Source organism: Eptatretus burgeri, chromosome 12 (assembly GCF_056783735.1).
Source record: "Eptatretus burgeri isolate ZD-2024b chromosome 12, Ebu_testis_v1, whole genome shotgun sequence".
Lineage (NCBI taxonomy): Eukaryota > Metazoa > Chordata > Myxini > Myxiniformes > Myxinidae > Eptatretus > Eptatretus burgeri.
The window spans coordinates 38,485,352-38,494,471 of record NC_140972.1 but is presented as its reverse complement, the minus strand read 5'-3'; positions in this window follow the sequence as shown (position 1 = coordinate 38,494,471).

The window sequence follows — 9,120 nt, the reverse complement described above, 5'->3', positions numbered from 1 at the left end:
CAACTTGAGTGTCATTTCCATGGTCTCTGTCTTTGCTCCGACTAAGGCGAGTGATCTCACCATGAAGGATGCATTCTCTGCCACGCTCGAGTCTGTGGTTGATCAGTGCCCGAGGCGAGATACTCTTCGAGTCTTGGGGATTTCAATGCATCAACTGCAACTGAAAGCGATGGTTATGAGACATTTTTTGTTAGTCCTCATGGGTCTGGAACTGTTAACCAGAATAGCACAAAATTCCTTGACTTTGCAAGAGGTCATGGACTTCAAGTGGCTGATTCATGGTTTCAGCCCCCACAGGCTCATCGCTGGATTTGGTATTCCAACGCTGGTGGTGTGGCAAACGAGATTGACCATGTCCTCATTGACGGTCGTTGGAGGATGATCCAGAACTGCAGGGTCTACCGGAGTGCTCAGTTCCTCAATACTGACCACAGGCTTGTTGTAGCAACTCTAAAGCTGCACCTTAAATCCTGGAGAATGGTACCATCTCAGCCTCGGCTGGATGTTGCCAAGCTCAGGGATGAGAGAGTAGCTGAGGAGTTTGCGAACAGGCTGAGTGGACACTTGGGGAGTCTGGGTGCTTTGGGGGGTCCTGAAGAGTTGTGGAGCGCCTTCAAGACCACCGTCCTTGAAGTTGCCGGTGGATGTCTTGGAGCTCACCGCACGGCAAAGAAGAATTTTGTCTCTCAAGGGACACTGGATACCATTGACCAGAGTCGCAGGGCCAGCTTGAATCGCAGAGCTGAGCTGTTCAGGGAGCTGAGGCGTAAAACTGTACGTGCACTGAGGGCGGACAAGGAGGCCTATGTGCGAGGAATCTATGAGGGGGTAGAGCATCACCTGTGGACAGGTGATTCTCGTCCCGCTTACAGGGGAATTTGCGCATTTCGTTCATCCAAGCCCATCCCTCGGAGCACTGCAGTTCGAGCAGAGAGTGGTAGGCTCTTGACAGAGGAGTCTGAAGTGAAGGCCCGCTGGGCCGGTTACTTTGAGCGGTTGTACCAGGCTGATCCCCCAGCTGTCGAGTTGGACGTCAAGGGTGTTACAATCCCTGTTGCTGACCCTCGAATCAACTGTGGTCCACCTTCGCTTGTGGAAACACTGGCTGCGGTGAACCAGTTGAAACGTGGCAAAGCTCCAGGGATCTGTGGCATCCATGCCGAACTTCTCAAGGCTGGTGGAAATGCTGCACTCGTGTCGTTGCATGCAGTTTTGTGCTCTGCCTGGAACACAGGCATCATCCCAACTGACTGGAAGAGGGCCCTTGTTGTCCCTCTCTGGAAAGGGAAGGGTGATCGCCAAGACTGCAACAACTACCGAGGGGTGACGCTGCTCTCAGTGCCGGGCAAGGTCTTTACTCGGATAATTATTGATAGGTTTCGCCACCATCTGCTTGAGCACCAGCGTCCAGAGCAGTCAGGCTTTACACCAAAGAGGTCAACGATTGACCGTATCCTTGCCCTTCGTGTCCTCACCGAACGCAGACGAGAGTTTCGGCAGGGGCTGCTTGCAGCCTATGTTGATCTCTGTAAAGTGTTCGATTCAGTGAATCAGGATGTCCTCTGGAGGATTCTTGGTCTTCGTGGGGTGCCACCAAAACTGATCGATCTGATGTCTGAACTCTACTCTGGCACTGAGAGTGCTGTGAAGTGTGGTGGTACCATCTCTGACTTATTTCCAGTTGTTACTGGAGTTCGTCAGGGATGTGTACTTGCCCCCACACTTTTCAGCACTTATATGGACTGGATTTTAGGGAGGATGTCGGAGAGATCAAGTTACGGTGCATCGTTTGGGAATGTCAAGATCTCGGACCTTGATTTTGCAGATGATGCAGTCATCATTGCGGAGACTTTAGACATCCTTTTGGGGGCCCTCGAGGTGCTGAATGAGGAGTCGGAGCCGCTGGGCGCTCCACAACTCTTCAGGACCCCCCCAAAGCACCCAGACCCCCCAATTGTCCACTCAGCCTGTTCGCAAACTCCTCAGCTACCCTCTCATCCCTGAGCTTGCCAACATCCAGCCTAGGCTGGGATGGTACCATTCTCCAGGATTTAAGGTGCAGCTTTAGAGTTGCTCCAACAAGCCTGTGGTCAGTATTGAGGAACTGAGCACTCCGGTAGACCCTGCAGTTCTGGATCATCCTCCAACGACCGTCAATGAGGACATGGTCAATCTCCTTTGCCACACCGCCAGCGTTGGAATACCAAGTCCAGCGATGAGCTTGTGGGCGCTTAAACCATGAACCAGCCACCCTAAGTCCATGACTTCTTGCAAAGTCACGGAACTTATTGCTATTCTGGTTCATAGTTCCTGACCCATGGGGACCAACACACACTTCAGAACCATCCCTATCAGTTCCAGTCGATGCATTGAAATCCCCCAAGACGAGAAGTGTATGTCATCTGGGGCACTAATCAACCACAGACTCGAGCGTGGCGTAGAATGCATCCTTCACGGTGAGATCACTCGTCTCAGTCGGAGCATAAACAGAGACCAGGGAAATGACACCTAAGGAGTGATGAATCCTTAATCTCATAATACGCTGGTTGACCGGTGTTACCTCAATTATCATTGGGGTCAGCTTATTGGACACAGCTCCAGCAACTCCTTGGGTATGGTAACCATCAGAGCGACCAGACCAATAGTAGGTGTAACCACCGACCATTATCTCGCCGCAATCCGGTCTCCGAACCTCAGAGAGAGCTGCAATCCCGATGTCCAAACGCTTGAGCTCAGATGATAACAGAGACAGGTGATGATCCTCTCTTAGGGATAGGACATTCCAGGCACCCACCCGAAGGGACCGCCTCAGGTTAACCCAAGGAGACCGCCGTCTGGTGGACGACACATCAGCACCACTCTGACACACTCTTCCGCACTCTGACCCAGGGATGTTACCCCGTGGTTTCCCTCCTATCATCAAAGATTGGGGGTCCCGAAGGCTTTGCCCCAATTCTGTCATCCGGTGAGCTGCCCTGCGAAGGGAAGCTGCACAGGAGGTACTCCCACTGAGTGGCTTTTCAGATTTTTTTTGCGTTTTTGTGTTTTGCGGAATGAAGGGTTTTACAGTGGCCGGAGCGCAAATCCTGCCACCAACCTCCTAATAAGAAGTAACCCAACTGCAGGAGGACGTCCGCAGACACAGTTGGGCACTAGATATGGATGGCCGTTGGCTCACAATGAGCTCCTCCGCCCTTTGAGAGGTTTTGTTTTTAATCCTGCTGGGTGTCCATATCCAAACACCCTCCTCACCAGAAAACCTGGTGGGGGAGATGGTTTAGTCGCCGACAACCCGACCATGGAACAGGTTAGTACAGGTTTACATGGTACCTGTAGCAGGTCACAGATCGAACCTGACCTGACAAAGATATAACCTGACCTACCAAAATCTGACATCCGGAAATGGGTTAAAACAGTCATTTTCAAGATGGCCACCACCGGGCTTTTAAATAACTAAAACAGCTATAACTTCTTCAATAATTGTGATAAAAACATAATTGTTGGTTCAGGTCCATGGTTTTAATGGATCAGCAATCCACTGGTGTCAATAAAATTTAGATCTGATTAGTATTTAACCTGAAATCCAAGATGGCGGCAAAAAATGTATTCGTCCTTGCTAACGGGTGGCATTTCTCTTGAAAGTCCTGAAGAATCAGCTGCAATTGTGAAGATCACTGATGAACTTGAAAAACAGAAATCTGAACTTGCTGCACAATCCAAAATGAGTAAGCTGTAGCTGGGTTATCAGAAAATGCTCCATACTGCTTGGGCAATGATCAAGGTAGATCGCACTGGGTCTTGGAAGGATCACTTGCAAGCTGTTGCTGATGCCTTGCCAATATTTGCAGCAGCTGGACACTACAACTACCAGAAGTCCGCTTATCTCTACGTACAAGAAATGAGTGATCTGGAGAGCAAACACCCAGATGTGTATGAGAAGTTTCAAAATGGCTTCCATGGGATCCGGCGAACAAACCAGTTTTGGGCAGGCCTCAGCTGTGATCTAGTCATCGAACAAACATTCATGAGATCACTAAAGAGCACCGGTGGCTTGACTCATGGCAGTAACAGAGGAACACCGAGCATTGTGGACAATGTCAGCCCCCATAACATCTGAGGTCAACGTCGCCATGCAGGACTTCAGTGATCTCACATACGCAACAAGCGAACAGCATAAAGAAGCAACTGGTGCCAGAATTGAAAGACATGCATTCGACCTCTTGAAGATGAGCACAAATCTGAATGCATTTTCACCTTTCTCCTCTGATCCGACATTGAGAAATATCATAAATGGTATCGTGGCAAGCGAAGACATCAACGTGCATGAATATGAAGCTGTTGGGAACAAAATAATCGAAAGAATGATTGGACAACCTGTTTTCCTTCTCCATCAAGAGGACAGAGAAAGCAAAGACCCTGGGAAATTCTAATGCTCTCCAGGTTGCTCCTCACAGAACCCTCGACTCCCAGTGTGCTATTCCAGCAATTCCTGGTGGTATCCCAGAAAGGTGATTTGTCACTTGAGGACATGATGAGTTTTGAGCTCATCCATACTCTCCATCCCTCTTTGAGGAGAACAAGATCTTGAGGAAGGCCGACAAACCTCAACTCGCTCAAGCCATCAATGACCACTGTACCAAGGCACTGGCATGTGAAGGAGTACCTGACACCACACCTTCAGCACACCTTAAGACTGAAAGGTATGTTCTTGATGGTGGATCCTTGCTGCACAAGCTCAAGTGGAAGAAGGGAGATGCATATGGCAAAATAGCCAGAGCATATGCGGACTTCACAACAAAACACTATGGGACAGCAACTGTTGTGTTTGATGGCTATGGTGCAGGCCCTTCGATAAAGGATAACACTCAGCAGAGACGGGGACAAGCCAACAGCTATCCGATTGTGAACTTCACCGGAGAAACTGAATTTGACGGAAAGAGAGATGAATTCCTATCTGTCGGCAGTAACAAGCAACAGCTGATCACCTTAATAGGTGATAAGCTGAAGAAAGTGGGCTGCACAGTTATTCAGGCAGAAGGGGACGCTGATGTGGACATTGCCAAGACAGCCGTAAACAGCACAATTCTGCATTCCACCACACTAATCAGAGAGGACACAGATTTGCTGATGCTTTTGCTCCATTACTGTATACCACATGGAAAACCACTATATTTCAGATTAGACAACCAGTCATGAAGCAATCTGAAAGTATATCACATCAATCGGATGAAGCATCTTCTTGGGAATAAGTTGTGCACTCAACTATTATTCCTGCACGCCTTCACAGGATGTGATTCAACATCTCGTGTGTATGGCATTGGGAAAAAAAAATCAGTCGTTCAGAAACTCGTGGAAGATGATCAAGGCCTCCAGTTGTGTGTTGATACATTCACTTCGAGAGGGGTCAGCCACGCTGAAATAAAGAAACTTGGTAGCCAAGCGATGGCTGTTATATTTGGTGGGGAGAGCACAAGTTCTCTGAGCACAGCCATGCGTTACAAGATATTCACAAAGAAGGTCGCTGCTGCTAAGTCTTTCGTTACACCTGAACGTCTTCCCCCAACGGAATCTGCCACCAAGTTTCATTGTCTCCGAGTATACTACCAGGTCATGGTTTGGATAGGGATGGAGGGTGACCTCGATCCTCTGGACTGGGGCTGGGGACTTGAAGACAATCGATTTGTACCTATCATGACTGCCATGAATGCTGCACCAGACACTCTTCTGAAGATGATACACTGCAACTGCACCACAGCTTGTGACACACCCCGTTGCAGCTGCAGAAAGAATGGGCTTCCGTGTACATCTGCATGTGGATCATGCCAAGTGACGTTTTGTGACAATCCACTAAATCAAGCCTCTGAGGAACTGCAGGACAGTGATGAGGACTGAAATTGTAACCTAAACTGCCATTATGTAATGTTCACAAATAAATGTTTCAGTGGCACCAGGTGTTCAGTGATTTTGATTCAGATGGAAAATTTATTGATTTTTGCACTCTTGAATTTTGCCGCCATCTTGGATTTTATGTTAAATACTGATCAGATCTAAATTTTATTGACACCAGTGGATTGCTGATCCATTAAAACCATGGACCAGAACCAACAATTATGTTTTTATCACAATTATTGACGAAGTTATAGCTGTTTTAGTTATTTAAAAGCCCGGTGGCAGCCATCTTGAAAATGACTTTTAACCCATTTCCAGATGCCAGATTTTGGTACTTTTTTTCTGTTGATCAGTATATCCAGTAGGAATGAAAACCACTGAAAAAGCTTTTGTTACAATTTGTTGTGGGTCAGGTGGTATTTTGACCCGACTGCAATATCTCTAAAGGTTATATATGGATTCAGACGAAACTTGTTGAGCAGTTTGGGAATGCGACAAGGATGAATCGATTCAATTTTGGTAAAGATCTGAATCCTGATCCGGATACGAGAATTATTAAATTTTTTAGTGATTCTTCACCATTGAGAAATGGGGCTAAAAATATATTGCACGATATCTCAAAAGGTTGTGGACAGATTCGGATGAACCTTGGTTGGACATGTTTGGTGTGTTATGAGGACCAATTGATTCGATTTTGGTGAAGATCCGAATCTGGATCCGAATGAAGTGATTCTTCACCATTGAGTGACGGCAAAAATGATATGTACTGTATCCGTCCATAACTTCAAAAAATTATGGACGGATACGGATGAAACTTGGTGGGTGAGTTGTTGGGTGAGAGGAACAAGCTGATTAAGTTTTAGTTCAGGTCCGAATCTATATTTGTCCTATCAGTGGGATAACTCGTATGTTGTGTGTAGAGATGACCGAGCAAATAGATAGGGGGGAGGTATTATGTTTTTGGTTCCTTATGATATACCATCTCAACAATTCGACAAGTTTATCTCAAACGAAGCATTTCAAGCATTTCCCATTAAACTCTTTAAAGGAAACAAGTCCTTGATAGTTATCTTAGTTTATCAACCACCAATTTATTATGAATGTAATTTTTTGGAATGATGGGAAGATTATGCCTGGTTTTGGCCGAACGGTTAAGGTGGTGGGCTTGGGATCCGAGGATCCTGAGAGTTCAAATCCCCCTCGGCTGTTGAATTAATACCATGCGGGGTTGACTCTGCCTGTCATCCTTCCGAGGTCAGCAAAATAAATGTCAGCATGCTGGTATCCTGTCCAGGATTGTACCCAATAGCCAAGGAGACTGCTTTAAAGCAGCATCAATGCTCTGCACAGAGTATGGTCCCAATGAATGGATGGATTCTCGTTTGAGAAGCACTCAAAAGGGCATTGGGTTCGTTCAAAAAGAACGCGGATTGCTCATGATCATTGTGTGTCTGAAGTGATTAAATAGTAGATTGATGCACTCACTGAGTGTGGAGAAACTGAGTGGGTTAAAGAAATCCGAGTTGGTTGATTTGGCTTGATATTGTGAACTTGAGGTTAAGCCTCATGTTTTGGCGTTGGTGATAAAGTTATTGGGTTGAAAATAATTTTTTGCTTGAACTGCATTTAATTTAACACAAGGTGATGATGTGGAATTGTTAAAGTTCCGAGATAAGGGCATTGGAATCGCACACAGACAGACAAACAGACAGACAGACAGACAGACAGGAGTTTGGATTGTGGAGGAAGAAAGAGAATGAAACTGATGTATAGAGTTTGCTCAGGCAACACAACATTGTGTTTAACAGGTGGTGGTGGTGTTCCAAGGAGATTGCGAATGACGGTGAGAGATTAAAGCAACTGCTGGTGGTGGAGGAGTTGAAGTAGTGCATGCCGACTGACATTCAAACGTATTTGGATGAACTGAAGGAAGATTTACTTACACGCCATAGAGAAGGCAGCGGATGATTATGTTTGAACTCATAAAGTGTAGTTTACTAGACTGGGTTTTCCAAAGAGGAATAACTTGGGTAGTCACAGTTAACCTGGTTCTGGAGTGGGATCCATACATAAAAGGTTTACATGAAAACTCGCCGATAAGGGGGGGGGAGGGCGGGGGATGCAAAGTTTGCCAGAAGGAAAGAAAATGTAAATGCGATGCAAAGAAAGCCCGTGAATGATTATTCTTCTGTACCAACTTGTGCTCGCTGAGGAAAGTGAGGACATTCTGTTGGGCGGTGTTATGAGTGTGCAAAGGAACAAGGAGCTTACATCGCATCGATGGTAGAGCGGTCCTCCAGAGAAGGGATGACGCCTCCGTCAGACCTGTGTAATATATATATATATATATATATATATATATATATATATATATATATATATATATATATATATATATAAAAAAACATATATTGCTGTTGATTCAGAAGCGCTTAACAGCACTGCAGTCTCAGGGGTTATATCGCCGCCGAGTTTGGCACAGGTCTCGGGTCATGTGCCTAAAGGCCCTGTCACACCTTGACGTTTTAGCCAGCGTATGCCGACGTATGAAAAATTTGGCGAATATGCTGGCACACGTCAAATACGTTATGGGTAAGTTTTGTATACGTTAAGAGCACGCTGAAACACACTGGCATACGTCGTAGTACGCCGAGCTCGTCGACAAATTTTGTGCTTGCTCAAAAATTTTCGACGTATGCCAGCGTATGACTCATTCGTTCCGCATACGCTGGCCATAAGTTGTAGGCACGTTATGCGATCGTTGACACACGTCGACACACGCAACTTGTAAGTTACTCATAAGTCGAAATACGTCGAGGTAATGTCTAGCGTACCCGAAACATATTTCTAACCTATGAGTAACGTGCTTTGAACCTATGTGTAACGTATCTCCAACGCATATTGACGTATGTAGACTTATTTGACGTCTTCCGGACGACCACAGAACTTACTGAGCGTGTTTCTAACTTCCAGCGACTGTAATGGCGTATTGGCAGCGTTTAGGGGAATTGGTATAGAAAAATCTGGGTTCACAGGAGGAACCCGTCAGTGTTTCAGATTCTACGGTGAGTAGATGTCCATGTCATCCGAGAGATGGAGGATCCAGCAAGGCTGAGCCAACAATACCTACTAACTGTCCTCCAACATCAACATGACCTCATCAATTTGACACTGTACCAGTTGCGTGCCAATAGAGCCAGGAGAACAAGAGGTGAATGGAAGAGAAGGAAC